The 20,971-nt window shown below is 37.9% G+C and overlaps 1 long non-coding RNA gene across 19 annotated transcripts in view; it reads right to left on the bottom strand.

The window, feature by feature from the left end:
- Positions 1 to 20,971, bottom strand: part of LOC106557625 — a 195,822-nt gene that overhangs the window by 126,397 nt on the left and 48,454 nt on the right. The window lies entirely within an intron of this gene.

Raw genomic sequence — 20,971 nt, 5'->3', positions numbered from 1 at the left:
CTAGTGTGTTTAGTGTTTAGTGTTTCAGTTCAGGTTCAAGCTAGCTATAAGGAACTTCTCTTAAACCATAGTGATCCCAGTACCTACAAGTGCCAGCAGGACATTAACTAGTGGGTGTCCCTCCACTAGTTCAGCATTATCAAAACCTAATTCACAATCTTCCTAAAACACAGACTTTCTTCCCAATTTATCAGGAGAGTGTCATATTATGCTGTCTTCCAAAGCAGACACACTGGAGTTTGCCTGTCTTCCTCCAAAATTTGTGTATCATTAAGTCCTATTTTATAATTGCCTAAAATGCTTCTTAGTTATATCCCCACTGCCAGTCTTCCTTACCTCATTCCCAGAATGACCGACTATAGACTCTCACATTATGTGCTGCATCAAAAACTGCTAAATAAGTTTTCCCTTTCCATCCAATTTATTCCACACACAACCAATGGATAAAAGGCATATATATCACTGTTTTACTCTTGAATGTGTATTATGTCCTTGCTGTCTTTGAATCAAAGTTAAATCTCACCTGGTTCTGAAAGCTCTTTAGAATGTGCATCCTTCCTGCCAAAGAGCCAAGTGCTCTCTCATGTCCTTATGCTCTAAACCCAACCTTGGCTCAAGGACAGCAAGCTCATCATGGCACAATCACATACATGTTGACATGTGTGTCCCACTCTTACCACGCCCCACCCTGGAAGGCTGAATCTTCTCCACTCTGCCTACCTTCATCCAATTCATCTTTGTAGCCTCAACTGAAGTCACCTTGTATCCTTCATATCTTCTTACACTATCTGAATTTCTAAGAGTCTTTTTACTAGGATCTTCCTGCAATTTACAATCTATATCTCCCCACTTAACACTTTCTAAGCTGTGTCCTTACACTCCTTGCTGCCTGCATCTTGGTTTCTGCACGGCAGCTAATTCAATATGCAAAATCTATTCTCTACATGCTTAAATCATTAATCTATTAATACCAAAAGTGCTCTATGACACACGAATACAAAAGCATAAAGTACAGATAGAAATGGAGATTGAGGGTTTACAACAATGAAGTTATTTGGGGACAACAAAGAACATTGTCATTTTTCCAATTATACTTTGAGTACCTAGCATATGCAGGAAAAACACTGTGCAAAAGTTCTTCTCCAAATAGTGTATCTTATTTAAACCTAACAACAACCTTGATAGTTGGACAGTTTACTGCATTCATTTAATAGCAAAGAAATTGATTTTAGGAAAGGCTATCTGACTAGCCCAAGACGGTCCATCTGGTAAAACCAAGATGCATCTCCAGGTTTGCCTGACCCTAAATCTAGTGCTATTTTCTCTGGCCCATAAAATAGAGTTTAAAGACATAAAAACAGAGCAGACTTTTAAAATAGAGAATATATATATAAATTACAGCATGAAATACTAGCCTCTGTTATCCTTTCTGTGCGTGAAAGGACACTAGCCATGATCTTTCCCAGGCACAGACTTTGCCCTGTCACCTCCCACGCCGTGATTTATGCCTAGACAAAAGAAAGTGTGGTTCTCTAGCTGCCAGCTGATGAATACCCCTCTGGGAGATCAGCAGCAGCTGCTTGGAGAAGTATCTATATATTAAAACGGTATCTTTGGTATTTCTAAATCAGTGCCCCTTCCACAGATGCATACAGGCAAGACAGTTTTCTCTTTGAGGATTCCTTATAATTTTTAATAGAGGAATTGCATGTATGAATTAAGAGTACTCCATTTCTAATATTCTACGCCATCTACCCTGTACTCACAGTGATTACGGGGACAGGGAAGGGAATGCTACAGAAATGCTAGAGGGGTAGGTAAATGGAAGCCCGGAAGAAACAGGACAGGAGAGAATGTGGCCCTTTGAGCCCAGGCTGAGGAGTCTGGAATTTGATTGGCAATCAGGAGGTGCTGAATCCATTATGCAGGAGAGTGAAATTATCCTAAGGGGATGGACAAAACCTTCCCAGTAGCCATAAATAAAAATAAGTAATCTATCCTTGTTGCAAACTCCTATTACAGTTGAACAGCAAATTGGATCAAAATGTTTAATTTAAAAAGCATCAGATTTAATACTATCTATTTGATCTTAGGCAAGACACTTAAGATGCTGGCGTTCTAGTTTCTTCATCTGAAGCACACACAAGAAATGCTAAAGCCAGTCTCCCATTCTCAAGGGGTATTGTGGAAAAAGTAAAATAAGGTATGTGAAATTAAAAGTAAAAACAAATTTGTAAACAGTGAGGCTCTACACTGAGGCAAGTAGTGTGTGCTACATTTTTATAATGAGTAAAATGGAAAAGTAAAGAATGGAACCAGTAAAATAAAATCCCAAATGTTTAGAAGGGTTGAAATTCACTCTCTTTATATTCATGGATATTCAGAGGTTTATTACTGCTCACGACTAGAAGGATCCTCTTTATGTCTCGATTCCTTAATTCTAAAGTTTTTATCCACCTTCTGACGTGTTCTCTTGTCAAGTTGCAAAGGCTTAGCATCCTCTAGATAATAAGCTCTCACATTCTTGAATAATTTTTAATGGCCCTGTGCTTTGAAAAGCAAATTAGTTAAGATTTATTTATTTATTTATTTATTTATTTATTATTTATTTATTTATTTATTTATGATGGGAGACACAGGAGGAGGGAGAAGCAGGCTCCATGCCGGGAGCTCGATGTGGGACTCGATCCCGGGACTCCAGGATCACGCCCTGGGCCAAAGGCAGGCGCTAAACCGCTGAGCCACCCAGGGATCCCTGACGCTGTGTTTTGTAGTCTAATTTATTCTAGTTTATTTAGCCTTTTCTCCTAACACATATTCTACCTCCCCCAAATTTGCCTAATCCAGAATTAGGAAAGGAAAATTTCTGGTTCCCTGACCTTCATTAAAATTGGTGAGCTCTCTGAAGCATGTGCACTTTGATGAAATGAGGATGAATCAGATGTCGTTTATTCAGATTAATAATAATGAAGAGGATCGATATATTCCCAAGAGTTTAGATAACCACCAAACGTTTTAATAATCCGCATAGCCTCTTTAAGGACTCCAGTGATGAGAGGAGGCCGGCACTGACAGGACTAGGGGCACCAGTGGGAGGCAGGAGGCAGCGGTACTTTCTGCTCAAGTTGCATGCACTGTCAGAGCAACATCCTCCGTCACAGGATGCAGTGCAGCATCTGTAACAAGTTTCATCCACTTTTCAACTGAATTTTTAATTTGCTTGTGCCTGAGGGATAACGTGTCTGATTCTCTTTTAGGTTTTGCTCCATGTTATTCTGCTCTTCTGCCTCTGAATTCTGCCTTTGGCTTTAAAATTTAAATTATTTTCCTACAAATGTGTCCACGATTTTGCCCTAAATTTCTGTCTTCTGTGTGCTGCACACTGCTCTATTTTTAATATCAGGAACCGCTTTGAAATTTAAAATAGGAGGGTCATTAATCCCTGTCCAGAGTTGAGAAGTCTGAGCTCCATCAATTGATCTCTCCCCATGTACGGGGTGGAAGGATGCCCCATTACCATTCCCTATTAGAAGCCAGGATGCTACTTTGTCTTATTAGATTTATTGGTGCCCTGGAATCTGTTGAATGACAACCGAGAAGAACTTGGCCTAGTCTTTTTTTTTTTTTTTTTTGGCCTAGTCTTAACACACATGCGGTGGTGTTTATGAAAGTAGCCCAGGTTCTTCCCCTGCCCCTTGCTCTTGATCTTGCAGCTCTTCCCACCAGGTGGCATCTATTTCCCCACCCACTGAATCCAAGGTGGCCTTCTGGATTACTTTGGACAATAACAGAATGTGGCAGAACTGACAATGTGGCAAAGAGGAACTGGGGCCTCAAGAGGCCTTGTGCACTTCCACTCTCTTTGATACCTTCCACCACCACGACAACAAGCATGGGCTACCCTGCTGGAAGATAAGAAACCATAAAGGATAGCCTCATCCCAGTTGAGGCCATTCTAGACCAGCCATCCTTCAGCTTGACCTAGTGGCCCACTGCCACTTCCCTATGAGGGAACCCAGGAGAGTATCCAGACCCAGCCAACCCATTGACTCATGAGAAATAGCAAATGGCAATTGTTTTAAATCACAAAGTTTTGGAGTGGTTTCTTACATAGTATTATTGCAGCAGGCTAGCTCTGCTAAGAAGTAAGCAAGTGAAGTGCTGGTGATGACAAAGTATTAGTCCTTAGTGAACAAAGACAGGGAGAAAATTGGCATAGCTTTGGAGCTTAGACTGTGGAAGGTGTTTGTTCGTGAGGGCTAGGAAATCCAAGGGTTTTGTCTCAGTCCCACTAAGCTACAGGGAACTTGAACAACGCTGCTCAGGATCTTACTTCCTACAGCCCATCCAAACATTTTGGGGGCCCCTATCATATCTTAGAACCTCTCTCAAAAACAGCTCCCAGGATCCCAAAGCTACTCTTGTAGCTAATCCCTCCTTCCCATGAGCTCTCTTTAGAAAATTCTCTTTCTTTCCTAAGAAAGTAGTTCTTTCTTTTACTTCTAAGGTCTATTCTTTTCTCAGTCTTTCCAAGTAGGAATCAAGGGCCCAATTATCCTAGATCCCAAACCACTGAGAACTCAAACGGGCAGGAAGGTTTAATCTTCAGATATTGAGGCTCTATTTAGTGCAGCAAGAAGGACAAGAAAAAGAAAAAAGATTTTATGTTAAAGATTTAATGTTTATATCCTGCCATTTGGTATCAAAAGTTGTCTCCCAAGAATATATCAGATAACTGGAAGATAATGTCACCAAAGCCAGCTTTCCTAATTTTGTTTGGTGTACACATGCCTTTAATTATGGTTTATCATATTCCTTCCAGGTGAAGCTAAACCACACAAAAAATACTGAATTTTCACTGTGATTCTATGATCCTTGGATTATACTTCTATTGTATTCTTACCTTCCTATATCACAATTATAAACTTCAGTTTGTTTATTCAAGTCTGTAAACAGACCATTTTTGATCCATTTGAACATCCTTGATGTTCACCATAGTCCCTAGAATACATAAGTGTATTTTATGTTTTCTGATTGTCCTCTTCCATCCTTGCCTTGCATGATACTGTGCCTCATTTTCTTCATAACCTCTCATTACTTGATCTCCACACTTTTCCTAAGAACTTTCTTTTTTTTTTTTTTTAAGATTTTATTTATTTATTCATGAGAGACACACAGAGAGAGGCAGAGACATAAGCAGAGAGAGAAGCAGGCTCCATGCAGGAAGCCCGATGTGGGACTCAATCCTGGGACTCCAGGATCACACCCTGGGCCAAAGGTAGGTGCTCAACCTCTGAGCCACCCAGGTGTCCCTCCTAAGAATTTCAATTAGATTTAACTTCTCTATTTGATCGTCCCTGCTTGCTTATGAACAGAGACTGAAAGTACTTTTTATAGCCCCTTATATACCTACTGGGTCCAATAAATACCAATTTGGAGCTATACTAATACTGCTTTTTACAAACACTGATCAAATGGCTTTATCATAAGACTTTGCTGATCCTTTAGGTAGAACCACTCTGTGAACCAATTTTTCAAATGTATTAAGAGAATTTGTTACACAATATCTCATAAAACTTTTCTTCAGAATGCATTCTGAGTTGCACTTCTCTGGACTATTTATCAGTTGTCCTAAAGTTAGATTCAGGACTCAGACAACAATGACCTCTTTTCCACAAATGCATGCCCAGTATATTCTTTGCACCTCTGCTATCTCCTTATAAATAACAATAGAGTCTCCAGTTTCAGACATTAGGGAATGGGTACAACTAGAAAAGATAGCCCAGATAGTTAAAAATAAATAAATAAATAAATAAATAAAATTTTTAAGCAAATTTTTTCTTATTAAAGGCTTTTTTTTTTTAAATATTTTTTTCAATTTTTATTTATTTATGATAGTCACAGAGAGAGAGAGAGAGAGGCAGAGACACAGGCAGAGGGAGAAGCAGGCTCCATGCACCGGGAGCCCGACGTGGGATTCGATCCCGGGTCTCCAGGATCGCGCCCTGGGCCAAAGGCAGGCGCCAAACCGCTGCGCCACCCAGGGATCCCATTAAAGGCTTTTTATTCTCTTTAACATTTCATTTCAAAAAGTCAGTGACTATAGGGGGGTTCCTGGATGGCTCAATCAGTTGAACGTCCAACTCCTGATTTTGGCTCAGATTATGATCTTAGAGTCCTGAGATCAAGCCCTGCACTTGGCTCTGCGCTCAACACAGAGTGTGCGCTTATCCCTCTTCCTTTGCTTCTGCTCCCACTCACACACTGTCTCTCTCAAATAAACAAAATCGTTTTAGAAAGTCAGTGACTATATAAGAAGGTTGATCATTAAACTACTAGAAAACTTTCAAAACCTTCTGCAGAAATGGAGGTACTCTGCACACTTTCTTCCATAGTTCATAATGACTAGTTCTTGGTATTCTTTCTCTTTTTATCCTTCCTTGAATAACGTGGGGTTTTGTGTCTTTTTTTGTTTGTTTTTTGAATGAATGAATTCATGAATGGCAGTAATTTTATACTAACATCACAAAGCAGAGACCTATACTCACCTATACTAGCTGACACAGCTATATAAATATGAAAACTTAGTCTCCGAGATATTTCATATCTGTGGTATCAAGTGTTATGGGCTGACCTGCATCCCCCAAAATTCATATGCTGAAGCCCTAATGCCCGGCACACCCAATGTGACTTGAAGATAAGATCTTTATAGAGATAATTAAGGTTAAATGATGTCATAAGTTGGGTCCTAATCAAATATAACTGGTGACTCTATAAGAAAAAGAAGAGGACCAGAAGGGGCCATGCACAAAGACCAAGTGAGGACACAGTGAGAAAGTGGCCAACTACAGCACTGAAAGAAGCATCTCAGAAGAAACCAGCTGCCGACACCTTGATTTTGGGCATGCTAGCCTCCAGGACTATGGGAACATAAATGGCTGCTGTTTAAGTCACCCAGTCTGTGGTACTTTGCTATAGCAGCCCTAGCTAGCAGGATGTAACCAACCAATTGCCCAAACATCCAAGAAATATAATTGCTTGGACTTTTGCCTTTTACTTAGACACTGATGAAAATTTAGAACCTAGAATGAGACTGTAGGTTTTAAGACTAAACTCCCCATTACTAACTGTACAATGCTGAGTAAGCTATTTAGAATCTTGCACTAGGTGTTATACCATATGTTGGCAAATTGAACTTCGATAAAAAAAAAAAATACAAAAAAAAAAAAAGAATTTCCAAATCTCATCAGTAAGAGGGAATTGTTAAGAACGCTATTCTTGTGTTGTTATAAAGATTGAATGAGATAATAAATGCTTAAAGTGTTTATTAAGCACAGTTCCCAGAAGCATATTATAAGACTCAATACTTACATATTACAAGACTCAATACATCATCATCATTAGTTACTATATTAGCATGACTTACTAAAACCAGAAAATTCAATTCCCCTATACAGATTCCTATCTTTGTTTGACTTTCAAAATACAAAGGGGCAGAAAGTCCCAGCCTTAGACTGTTCCTTCTATTATGAAACTAGAAATACATTTATTAGAATAAATTTATAGAAGTTTGGAACTCTTCTGAGCAGTGGTGGGCAATGAGGGGCTAGTAACATTTCCCAAGCCTTTGATTAAATTTAATCTATAATATTTGCAGTGATACACCAATAGAGTCAACAATTATTTGTAAGCTTCTATAATCAAAGAGCCTGGTATCTTCTTAAAATAGGCTCAGAGTGTTCTAAAAATCTGTGACCCCTTCAGAAGAGAGTTTTGCAATAGCTCAACTACACATTTCCTGGTTTGTCACCTACTTGTCACTCTCACAATGAAAGCAGAAGGGTCAATATCTAAACAATGGTTGGAACCTAAAATTTTACAATTCTGGGAGCAAATATGAGGCCACAGGAATACAAAATGAGAAAGAGAAATAATCTACTCAACAAAAGCTTTTCCCAGGCATCCTAGAATTCAGAGCAGATCTGTTTAGTGCTAGGTGAACTGGGTTTCAAATCAATGCCCTAATTTACATAAAATAAGTAAAGCAGAAAGACAAGAGCACATAAATATGAAGGTAAAACTGCAGAGCATCTTATGTATTTAAAATAAGAGCACTTACTGGGCTTATTTTGGAGACAATGATTAGTTCAGTTTTCATCAATAGCATAAGAATCTGTCTGTGACCATATTTTCCACCATCCTTGCCCTGTCTCTACTATACTGTGAATCCCTAATTTGAGAACCTGGGATCTGGATTCAGTCTGAGTTAAAATAACTAACCTGTGTGGCATTGCACAAGGCTTTTAATCTTGTATCACTTGATGTATTTACCTGTGAAATGGGCATACATATCATAATGTTACAGGAATAGTAATCTAATATTGCCTCATTTATGTATTGAGCATGTTGACTAAATGAAAAGGGCTTAATAAGCATTAGGGATTATTATTGTCAAGATATGTTCATACCCAAATCCCTATCTTTGATCCTATAAACTCACTTGCATACATCTTATATGCACAGAATCCTTTTCCTGAACATGTCTGATTCTCTCTACCTCCTAGATTTCAATATATGGTCTGATATTAGGAAGAAAATTCATATGATATGTGGCCAGTGTGATTTTTACCACTAATTATCTTAAGTGTTTAAAGAATAAAGTATTTATTAATTATTTAGTAGGCTTAGAGGAAATACATCTACTACCTACATATGAAAGATTAGAATTTAGTAAAACAAAACAAAACAAAAAACAATAAAACCACTAATTTCTGAATCCTGATTTGAGGATATAGAAGATACTTCAGTATTTTAAAGTAATTGAGACAGTAAAACAGAAAAAAAAAATCACTGAGTAATGTGAAAATGTAAAGGAGCTTTCTGAAATTCAAGATTACTTGCAACTAAGGTCATTTGGAATTTTAAATATAGAAGTAAAATATCTGCCATCAGCTTTTTCGTCCTGCTGACATATTTTCTAATTCTCCTACTAATGAATGTAGTGTGGGCACAATCTCTGTTGTCAGAATCTACAGGGACGGACAGCAGCTATTTCTGATGACTATCATTAATTTCAAGAAAACTCATGACAAATATGTAGAAAGAATGGCATTTTGCAAATAATGTATTGTTCTCCTTGATATAGACATGACCTCTATATGCCCAAAGGTCCCAGGTCTTCAAATAGGCTTTACTCTGTTTTTGAGAGCTGAGCATTTCATTAAATTAATCAAGAAATCGATCTAATCTATCTTTGAAACGACCCCCAATTTTTTAACAGCCAGCTTTTTATTTTTAAATATCTGGATGATAATTTGTATTCCCTATTTCCTTAAAAAAAAAAAAAAAGGATTGATACTTCACAGTTGCTGTGAATTTGCAAGGAATTGCTTTTACATGTATTTCTAAACACTACGTAAAAAGATTCACTATAGCCTAATACTTTAAAAAGTCATAATTGGCTATTTTAAATTGTAAAATTTCATAATATGCTAAATTTTTCAAATAGCTTGGATGCTGCTATTAGGTTCAGCATATTAAACCTTTCATACAATTAAAATGGATTCTGGTATTATTGTGCTGGCTTCAGTACCTGCCATTAACTGTCTGAATTTTTGCTTCATCCTAATACTGCATGCACTCCTTTACAAAGACTTAAGAGACTTCGGTAATTTTTGAATCCTAACTTCATTTTGGTTTTATTACACACAAATATTTCCCTCTGGCTATCTTTTTTTCTTAAGTCATGTTTTTGTGAATATTCTAATCAACCTTAAAATTCTTAGAAGTTAGTGCCTTTGGTTAATAGCTTTAGAGGCAAGTGTACTTCACCAAACCATTAAAGTGTAAAGTAGCCAGTAACAGCATTTAACAAAAGAACAAAAGGAGCAACCTCACAGACCCCGTGGGAAGCCAGGAGATGACCATCAGTGATATTTATACAAGTCATCACTTTGGCTCCCACAGAGGTGAGTAGAAGTTCTACCAAGACCTGGAGAGAATACTCCAACACCCAGTCTAATGCCCCTGAAAAGTCTCTTTCAGATGCTTCAAACCATTGAAACCTTGTGGTCAAAACTTAATAAAGGAAAAACTTCATCAATCCAGCGAAGTCTCTACACCAATAAGACGAGTCACTCTGAACTGCAGGAAAGTAAGACAGGCTTGTTGGTATGTCAGTAACAGAAATAAAAGCATTTTTCCTTTGTGGGGAGGTGGGGAGGGTTCCCCTTGAGACAAGGAAACTACTTTCATCGGGAAAGCTGAGGCACTGAAAATATTCTGGGGAAAAAAAAAAAGTCAACAAGAAAGACCTACTGATTTAAAATCTGAGGCTGTCGTTTTGTGACAGGTTGTGCTGTATGGGGGAGGGGAGTAGTGGCAAGGAGAGGTTGCCCTAGGATACAGAATATACAATGCAAAGGAAAGTAAGGCTGCGTTCTGTAAAGCAATTGAGAAAGAAAAAAGCGACTCAATATTTTAGCATAACAACCCTTACAATGCTAAGCAAAGTTGGCAATAAAACTGGCAGTAAACCTGAAAGACTGTCTTGGAGACCTCGGACTTTGAGGTTGTACTCCTGGGAGGAGTTTGTCTCAAACTACCTTCTCCAAATACTAACATCAGGAGCACTCTCTAGAATGAAGGGGCAGGTGAGGGTCACAAGACAGCACAGAATTAATGCTAGAGGAAGGAAAGGTTAATGCTAGAGGAGGAAAGGAGACAAGATCAGTGCTCTGAGAAGCCAAGACAGCAATATGAATAGCGTGAAGACCTGACCCCTAATCCATCCCTGGTGTACTTTGGATGCATAAAAATTACTGAGATTAAGAAGAGCCACTCCACACACCTTTCTGGCTTCCTGGTGCATATACTGATTGGCTAAAAGTAATACAGCCTTTTTTAGATTATAAACTAGCCTTTCTCTCTTTTGAGTCCCGAGGGCATGGTAAGGACAGTACTTAGAGAATCATGGTAAAATGCCCCCCCTCGCCCCAATTCAACATGAGAAACTGAAGAATTTAGAGTTTAGAATGTTAAACTTCCCTTGCACTTTCCCTGGTACCATTTCCTTGATCCCCCAGATCTCATTTCAATGATCTGACCTATTCCTAATCTTCCTCTTATACAGAATCACTAATACTAGTTACATATTCCTATACGTGCATGTTGACTAGGTGTGTTTTGTGCTTCACATGATATAGGTTGGGATACTAAGATGGCTGAGAAGCAGGACATAAGGTTCTTGTCCCATGGAGTCAAAGAATGAATCCTGTGGACAAGGAAAGTGAGCAAAGCAATAAAATTTTATTAAGGATAGAGAAGAAGCTCTCAGAAGTGAGAGGGGTCCAGACCAGTTTGCCAACATGGGCATTCTTTTGTACAGAACTGACCAGGGAGCCTGTGGCCTTATCATTCTTATGATGTCTTAATTTGGGTAAGGACTGGTGGTAACATCTTTAATGGCTTACTTTTTCTTTGGGGCGTGGTAATTCTTTGTTGGTCACAATGTGATTGCCATAAAAAGACCCCCACCTCTGACACCCAGGGCAGGCTGGTCTGATTTGTTCCCTTATCTCTGATTTCATTACCCTTCAGCATTTCTGGGATTTCTGTGAGCCTGATCAACCAACCAGCCCCCTACCTATCATTCTCTACATAGCCCCACCTGTCCCTTACTCATTGAGACCCTTCAGATGTATATCGGTAGGTCATATATTTGGGGATGATTGCCAACATGTATCTTGGAGGTGAGGTGGGGTAGTGATGAAGTTTCCAAAGGAATTTTTATGTTAAAGTAGACTTACAGGATCCTGGGGGTCGGGCTAAGATTGCCTTTTGCCCTTAGCAAAGTGTCAATATCCAGGCAGTTGAGTCCCTAGAGGAATGTCTCTCTGCCCACTTCAAGGACTTGTCAATAGGCTGCAAGTAGTAAGACAATTTGATAATTTTTCTTCTGACCTTGTTTCCCACATCAGGTATGAGGTCCAAAAGGCCTGCTTCATACAGCAGGAAATTCACACAGTTCCATTTGGGAGCTCAGTTGGAGCTAAAAGGCAGAGGCCCTGGTTCTCCTCCATGTGGACCTATCTATATGGCTACTGGACCTCCTCAAAGAATGACCGCTGAGTTCTAAACAGAAGAAATAGGAAACCCCTAGTGCGTGTAAGGCCTGGACCCAGAAGACCTGGAATGCCACTTATGCCACATTCTATTGATTAGAGCACTCAGATGGCCAGCCCAGAATTATGGAGAGAAGAATTACACTCCACTTTTGGATGGAGGAGTGGCATCTATGCACAGAAACAGAAGAAATAGATGCCAGTCATCTCTAGAGACTATCACACAGACTTAATTTCATTCCATTTTTGAACAGGTGAAGCAAGAAAAGCTTTCAGAATCTTTCTACACTATAATAGTTCTGTAAGATCCAAATAAACACAACAAACCTACTCTTAGTGTAATGTTTTTTTAGGTGTGTGTGTTTTTTTACTTAGTCCTTAGAACTAAAAAGCATTGTACATTTTTTTTTGGCTTAATTGTATTATCTTGAGGCAAACAGAGCATTTAAAACCCTCCAAAGTAAAAAGTTAGCTACTATTCTTTCTCTAGTGTTACTACTATACCCACCAACAATTTGTTGAACAAAAATAATTTTCAAGGATTTATGCTGAAAATAAATGAAACTTTAAAGGCAACAGACATTGTCTGAAAAGCTGACTTTAAAAAAGAAATACATTGTATGATAGCAACCAAATGATTATGAAGAAGAACTACTAAATATTTACCATTTTAGTCACACTTTGAGACTGAAAGACAAAAATCTCTTTGAACTAACATAATGCAGTCTAAAGAGAAAAAAAAAAAGAAAGATGAGAGGGGCACGTGGGAGGCTCAGTGGCTGACTGCAGGAGGGAGCCTGCTTCTCCCTCTTCCTATGTCTCTGCCTCTCTCTGTGTGTCTCTCTCATGAATAAAAAAAATAATAATAATAAATAAATAAAATAAAATAAAATAAAATAAAATAAAATAAAATGTAAAAGGCTAGCAGAAAAAAAAGGGGGAGACTAAAATTGGTAAAATTTGGCATTTGGGAGAAAATTTTTGCGTCAAAAAATAATTGAAAAATCTTTACTGGAAGATCACTGGTTTATTTACCCAAAATGAAATATGGCTATAACATATGTCAACTCCAAATCTGTTGAATTAAGTATGCCCAGAAATCTACTTAAGAAACTAAAAAGATTCTGAACTATTTGTCTTATGTATTAGTATTACAGTCTGACACTGCACATCTCCAACTGGAAGAAAACTAAAAACCCACGTACCAAGGTGCCAGACTGAGAAACATATGGCATTTTCTAATAACCAAAGCTTGGCTATTTGTAGGTGGTGAAAATCTATGTGGGGATCTCCTTAGAGCTTGATGAGAAAAAGCATCATATGTTTACTTTTAGGAGTTTCAGTAAGAAGAAATTTTAGATTTATTTATAACATGGAGGGAAAGGTATTACCTATATTCATGAAATGTGGGCATCTTATGGATACTGGAGGGAATTCTTTTAATAGGTTTCTTTAGAAAAGCTTGGCAGCTCAGAAAGAAAACTTTGTAGGGTTTTTAAATATTTAATATCCCATTGCTGCTTTGCAGCCTGAGAAAAACTTGTGGTTCTTTATTGGCAAATATTTCAGAGCTTATCTCAACTTGTATGAAATTAAAAAAAAAAAGTGTTTAATACTTCTAAACTTTAAAGCTAGATGGAAAAAACAACAGCTTAGGGCAACAAGGTAATTCTTTGTAAAATTAAAAAACTAAATATTAAAATTTCAAAATCATAGCTTTTTCACAGCTAGATAAAAATGTTATTGGGGTTTCAATTCATTATCTTTTCATTAATATTTGTTAGTTGTCTACTGCATATGAATTATTTCAATTAAGGAGTTTAAGTGACTCATATAATTATGAAGCCCCTATTTTTAACAGTGGATAATTTAGTAGATAGACATGGTTATCAGACCAAAGATAGCAACGGGCATTTTAGCCTTGGGGAGTGTCAGTATTTTATGAAGATAGAGACAGAACTAATTAAAATAGGTTGATTACAGAAATATTATTTTTTAAGAAATGCTGGAAAGTCTCTCTTAATATATTGAATTATTCTAGATCTTGAATATATATTAACTTTATAAAGTTAGGTCACTAATAGAATAATGTGTATTACCTGAAAGACAAAGCATATTATTTATATTTGATCCTTTATATATGTATGTACATATTAAATTAGGTAATCTCCATCAACTGTGAAGACAGTGGTGATAAAAGGCACAATATATGGAAATTTCTAAGTCATAATGCATTTTTTTAAAGTTAAATATTCAATTCTATAATTGAATAATGGCAGTGGCTAGTAGTAGGCCAGAATACCTGGGCTTTCATCCTTCTACTGTTTAGCAGCCAGGCCTTTGGAAACTTAATTAAACTTAACATGGTTCAAATTCCTCATCTTTATAGTAGAGATATACCAGACTTTATCGAAGATGTGCTTCATTGCAAGACTACTACAAAAGAAAAACCACCAAAGCAGGAAGTTAAAAAGAAGATCCCATGTAAAGTGGTTATGACCTCAATATGACAAATGAGAAAAAGACCGGACATACAGAGCAGGAGATCAGAAACTTGCATGACTCTACTCTGACAAACTGCAAAGGGAAGAAATATGTTCCCTGGAATATAAATAAGAAGTCAGGGGTGCCTGAGTGGCTCAGTAGGTTAAATTTCTGTCTTGGGCTCAGGTCATGCTCCCAGGGTCCTGGGGAGGAGCCTGCATTGTTGGGCCCCCTACTTAGCTGGGAGCCTGCTTCTCTCTCTCCTCCCCACTCCTGCCCCCTCTCACTAGCTCTGTCTCTCTCGAATAAATGAAATCTTTAAAACACAAAAATTTAAAGAAATAAGAAGTCAGTATCCTTGTAGGCTGAATTCACGCTATCAGTATGGTCTGAAAAACCTCAAAAATGAATTTAATTGAAAGTGGCCTTAGATTGGTCATGCTCCAGGTGACTAGCAGAAGCAAACACAAATTGTCTCTGGAAGAGATGTTATAGTTCAGTGGGGCGGGGGTGGGGGGGTCTGGCAGCTTGATTATACATATGACACCAACTCTTCCCTTCCCTCAATCCACATCTTTTGCAACATGACTTCACAGCTTCTCCTATCAAGAAGTCTATTTCTCCAATACCTGAATCTCTGCTTGCCTTGTGACCAATTTGGGCCAGTATAATATGACAGACATAATAACGTGCCCATTGCAGACTGACACTCAAGAGGTCTTGTGCATTTCCACTTGGCCCTTGAACTCTGCCATCACTAGGAAAATGCACCTCCCCACCCCCCCAATTTGTTAGAAAGCGGAGAGACCACTTGGAACAAAGACAATTCATTCTACCCAAAATTTTACTAGATTACTCCATACCCAGCCTACCACCATTTGACTACAGATGCATGAGTGAGCTTTTGTAAAATTATCTGAGCCTACTCAGATCAGCAAAACCATTCTATAGGTTCCTGAGCAAGATTATTTATTATTTTAGACCACTTCATTTGGGGGAGCTTTGTTATGTAACAGCAGCTAAGTAAACAAGATAGATCTTAAAACTCAATGAAACACAGTACTTGTAGTAACCTTATGGGGCTGTGGTAAGAAATTAAATCATTCATTACTTGTTTAAGACACCCAGAATAAGGCTTCATATGTGGTAAGTCTGAAGAAATACTATCTAAATTATCGAGGTATTAACCACATTCAGAGACTGTTTTGTCTCCAATTTTATCTATATATACAATAGGAATTCTAATTTACAGAATGTGAAGACCAAATAGAAGTACATTTTTAACCATAAGATACTAAATATGATTACAACTATAATCACACATAAACAGCTAAAATACAATGATTTATATGTACAAAGAAACAAACATGTATTAAGTCAATACTAAAAATGCAAATGATGAAATTTGTCTGGGAGACTCAAGGATATAGAAGAGGAGGTATCTGAATTAAACACAGAAGAATACGGAGGATTTGGTTAAGGTAAAGGGTTATTACAAAGCAGAGAAGAGAAGGCATTCTAGGTTAAAGAAGCTTCATGTGCAAAGATCCAAAGACATAAAAGCATCTGTTCCATGGCCGTCTTACCTAACTGACTAGAGGAGTACGTAGTATAATAAGAAAAATGGTCAGGTAATGAGGCTAGGAAAATAGTTTAAAAAGCTAATCATGTGTCTGGTTACACAAAAGTGACTTTCTTCTGTAAACAGAGATGTTACCAATGATTTCTAAGAAGGCCAGAAATGTGCTAAAAATCTTTAGGAATTTTAATTCTGGTAGCAATATCAAGAAAACATTGGAAGGAGGGAAGTAAACACAATCATCTATGTAAAAAATGATCAGGGCAAGACCTAAGGTCTGTTGAAGTTAAAGAACTGGAGCCATATCTGAAGACAAATGAAACCCCTATGAAGCAAAAATAATTTAACTTTAATTAATATACAAGCTTATCATAGGGTTGAGTCTTAAGAATAGATCATGGTCAACTAAGATTTTATTGGGTGAAATTTAAAAAAAGTCACTAGTCAGGTGGGGTGCCATAAAGGGGATTCCTAATAATCCAAAAATTTTATGAGTGGGCTAAGGTCAGAGGAGGGAAAGTTCTGAAAGGAAAATGTTGGTAGTCAATATAAGGTATCTAGATACCAAACTATGGAGTAATTATTGACAAATGCTTCACTCTAAAAAGAGAAAAAGCACATAAACCATCTTCAAAATATGTGAGGAAATGCCACCAATCAATGTGTAGGAGTCACGGTGAGTTGCTGCAGAATTTGGAACCAGGAATAATGGGTGGAAGTGACAGGTGGCATGCTTTTGACTTACTAAAGTTAAGTATTTTCTATCATCTAGAGCTATCCAACTAGGAAATGAACTTATCATGGAGTTCTGATCCCTGACTCCAGAAATATTCAAGTACCGCTCATTTAAAAATATGCATTGAGCAACTAAAATTTGCCAAATTCCATGCTAGGCATTCAGGAACAACTGTGAGCAAAACCATCTATCAGGAGGGACTACAGAAAAGGATTCTGCGTCGTTTTATTTAGCCAACCTTTATGTAATGATTGCTATATTCTAGGTTCTGTTTGAAATTCTTAATATATTAATTCACCTAATTACTCAAAACAACCTTACACATGGGGAAACAGAGGCAAAAAAGACGTAATTTGCCCAAAAGCACACAAGTATCAGCCCTGGGATTGATTGATTGATTGATTGATTTATTATTAGATTTTATTTATTTATTTATTCATGATAGTCACACAGAGAGAGACAGAGAGGCAGAGAGGCAGAGACACAGGCAGAGGGAGAAGCAGGCTCCATGCTGGGAGCCCGACGTGGGATTCGATCCCAGGTCTCCAGGATCGCGCCCCTGGCCAAAGGCAGGCGCCAAACCGCTGCGCCACCCAGGGATCCCAAGCCCTGGGATTTAAATTCAGATGGTCTGGCTCCCAGGTCTACACTCTTGGCCACAATGGCTACTGCCTTCAACCTGCCCCCACTGGGCAGAGCTAGGCAGTCAGACCAATAGGGTGCTTCTATCACCCCATTCCCAGAACACTGAGAGCACCTATTTAAACTGGTGGAAGACATGGGAGCCATTTTTTGTGCCATGTTCCCAGGGACTAGACTCGATTAGGTTTTGTTGTTTTCTTCTTTCTTCCAAATATGGGCACTCACATTAACAAAACCCACATACTTAGCACTCACTATTCCAGAATGTGGAATTCTTCTGTTTTACTCACACCTTAGATATAAGGAAATCTGGATGCCTATGGGAGAGAAATTTTGGGAATTGATTTTGTTAGGCAGAATTTTAAAGTGTCTATACAAACTTATGTTTCTTCTGGGGCAGGCCAGGTGGTTCAGCGGTTTAGAGCCACCTTCAGCTCAGGGCGTGATCCTGGAGTCCCGGGACAGAGTCCCATGTAGGGCTCCCCGCATGGAGCCTGCTTCTCCCTCTGCCTATGTCTCTGCCTCTCTCTCTCTGTCTCTCATGAATAAATAAGCAAAATCTTTTTAAAAATATGTTTCTTCTGGATATGAGATGAGCATGAGAGTAGGACTAGAAAGGGGATTTTTACATTTTAAAATTCTATACTATTTATTCTTTCATGAGCATGCTTTATTTTCCTAATTAAAAACTTACAGGAGACTTGTGTGAGTAAAAGTTTATCATAAAATATAAGAACATCTCTCATCTTCTACTCAACTAGAAATGAAAGCCAGAATTTGGAATTATGAACAAAATTCAAAAGACAGCCTCTATTTCACAGAATTAGAGAATGCTGGAGCTAGTAGCATGAAAACCCCGTATCATATCATCTAACCACTTGATGTTACAGGTGAGGAAATCCACGCCAATGAAGTTTATGAAACTTGAATAATGTCAAAAAGTAAACTGATTAAACCAAAATGCACATAAAATCCATTAAGACTAGAAAGCATTATCCGGATAACAGTAGTACCTGTATCATACTGCTGCTCTAAGATTAAGTGAAAAAAAATCATGTAAAGCACAGAGCCTGGAATATAGTTCCAATAAATGTTATCAATATTTATTATTACTATTACCACTATTATTGTTAGTTACCAGATCACTTAGCATGAGCGGCAGCTAGCTTCCCACAGCAAAATTAGTTTTTCCCTCTCAAAGTAATTTGCTTTTTTAAAGTATCCTGCTGACTACACATGATGGCATTGAGAAGATGATGAACTCTGAAATGAGATCTGAGCACAAATACCAGCACTGCCAATTACTGAGGAATTTTGAGCAAACTAGATTTCTAACATTCACTTTCCTCATTGAAGCAGTGATACTTGCATTGTGTTTTGTGAGGTTTGAGAAAGGCATGGAAACATTAGTCTACTCCTGACATTTACTTCAAACCTTCTGTAAATTACAACAATTATAATTACTTATTATATCACATGTCATGAAGGCTTTTTGGTACAAGATAACCACGTAGTGTGGAGCAAAAGCCCGAGGTCAGCAAGATTACCGTACCTCGGTAAAAGCTTTGCGTCATTTCCTTTCTCTACCTTTGCTTTTACATTCTATTTGATATACAGCCACCTGTGTTTAAGTACAGATGCAGGAAAAATTTAAAGAGATGCATCAAAAATTCAATACCCCTTCCTTAGGAAAGAAGTAGGTGTAGATCCATCCAGGGATTCAACTCTTTGGTCAATTCTAATCTATGTGCTATAGCTAAGAGGAGGAAATGGGAAGTTGCCACACGTCTTGCATCCATTATTCTGTGTGAGATAAAAGGGTAAAAATATTGGATTCGGATTTTAAGGAGTTTCTGGGTCCACCCAAGATAGTTCTTCTGAAAGGAATCGTCAAGAAGATGAGAGATACAGAAGCCCAACTAAGGGGAATGTGAACGTATGTTGAGGGTTTAGAGAAAGAACTTCTGAAGGGCTAAGGAGACAGTGGCTGAGACTTTGATGTTTTTTTGATATGTATGATCACAGATGCCACTGTCCTATACAGATGCCACTGTCCATTTAGAGATAGGACTGAGTAGATAGAAAAAGAAACTACATGGGATAGAAAAGCAAGGGGTTGAGGCAAAAATTTCAATTCAACACTACATTTGATTTAGAGCAGTGATTATCAAAGTGTGGTCTCCAGACCCACTGTATCACCTTACCTGGGAACTTGACATAAATATAATTTTCAGCCCCATTCCAGGTTATTGGATCAGAAACTCTGGTGGCAAAAGGGCTGGCAATGGTACAACAATTTATATTTGAACAAGCCCTCCTGGTCGTTCTGCTGGATATAGATTTTAGAGGAAAGTTCTCACCATCATTTGTACTTTTATTCTAATTCACAATGTCTTCTTCTAAAATCCCTATCTGAACCAAAAGATAAGGAAAAGGAGAGAGGTATAAAGGTTAGGGGACTGGAACAGGCCTATTTAAATAATTTGCAAATCTGGTATTAAATTATCATTATAACTAAAAAGTGAAGGCTAACAATTTTTAATCACAGTCAAACATTTTCATGCCATGCATGACTTTCACAAAAGAATAGACATATTAGTCCAATGGAATGAAGAAGATTAGAACAATACAGAACAGTATTTGTTAAGTGAAGAGGAAATGGCACTTGATGGGTTGCACAATGAAGGGGGAATGAGATGTCCTAAATAGAACCTTCCCTATCACCATAGCTCCTGCCACATCATTTCCGCCCCTATCACTGAAGGATGGTATTTGCTAAAGCCCAGTTGATCCAATGCAAACACGACAATGCTGCATAAGGACTGCTGAAGTTTTGTCACAGCCCTGATTACAGCAAAAGACTAGCATTATTGGAAAAATTCTGTAGTGGAAATAAATCAAAAATAAGCAAATAAAAGACTGGGGATCGATCTTGGAAGAAAAGATATAGGTTACTGGAAGGGCACTGAAGTGAATTTTCTGCACATCTCACCTCATCCATTCCTACCTGGCAAATCTTGCATTGTACCTCTTAGTAGAGTGAAGCTTGTCTTTCTTCACTGGAACCAGTAAGTAGCATGCTCTTTCAGATGGCCCAGTACTAGGAGAAGCTACTTTAAAAACCTATCAATTGAAAATGAGTACTTTTAACTTATTTTATATGCATTAATGAGCCTCCCATTTTATATAGTTACTAAAACCCTTGGTAATGTGCTAATATGAAATGTCAGCACAGGCACCAAAAATTTCCAACCAGGCTGCATTTACTATGTATTCCATAAAGCCTCATGGGATCATAAGGTTCAAGGAGATCTGAAAATACAGAATAATACTGTTGTATTCTGATATCCTAAGATATATTGCCTCTCATTCACTTTTGTGGTACTTTTAAAAATTAGCCTATAAAAC

The sequence above is a fragment of the Canis lupus genome, chromosome 23 (genome assembly GCF_011100685.1).
Source record: "Canis lupus familiaris isolate Mischka breed German Shepherd chromosome 23, alternate assembly UU_Cfam_GSD_1.0, whole genome shotgun sequence".
NCBI lineage: Eukaryota > Metazoa > Chordata > Mammalia > Carnivora > Canidae > Canis > Canis lupus.
Note: the sequence above shows the minus strand (reverse complement) of the source record. Positions and strands in the feature narration are given on the sequence as shown.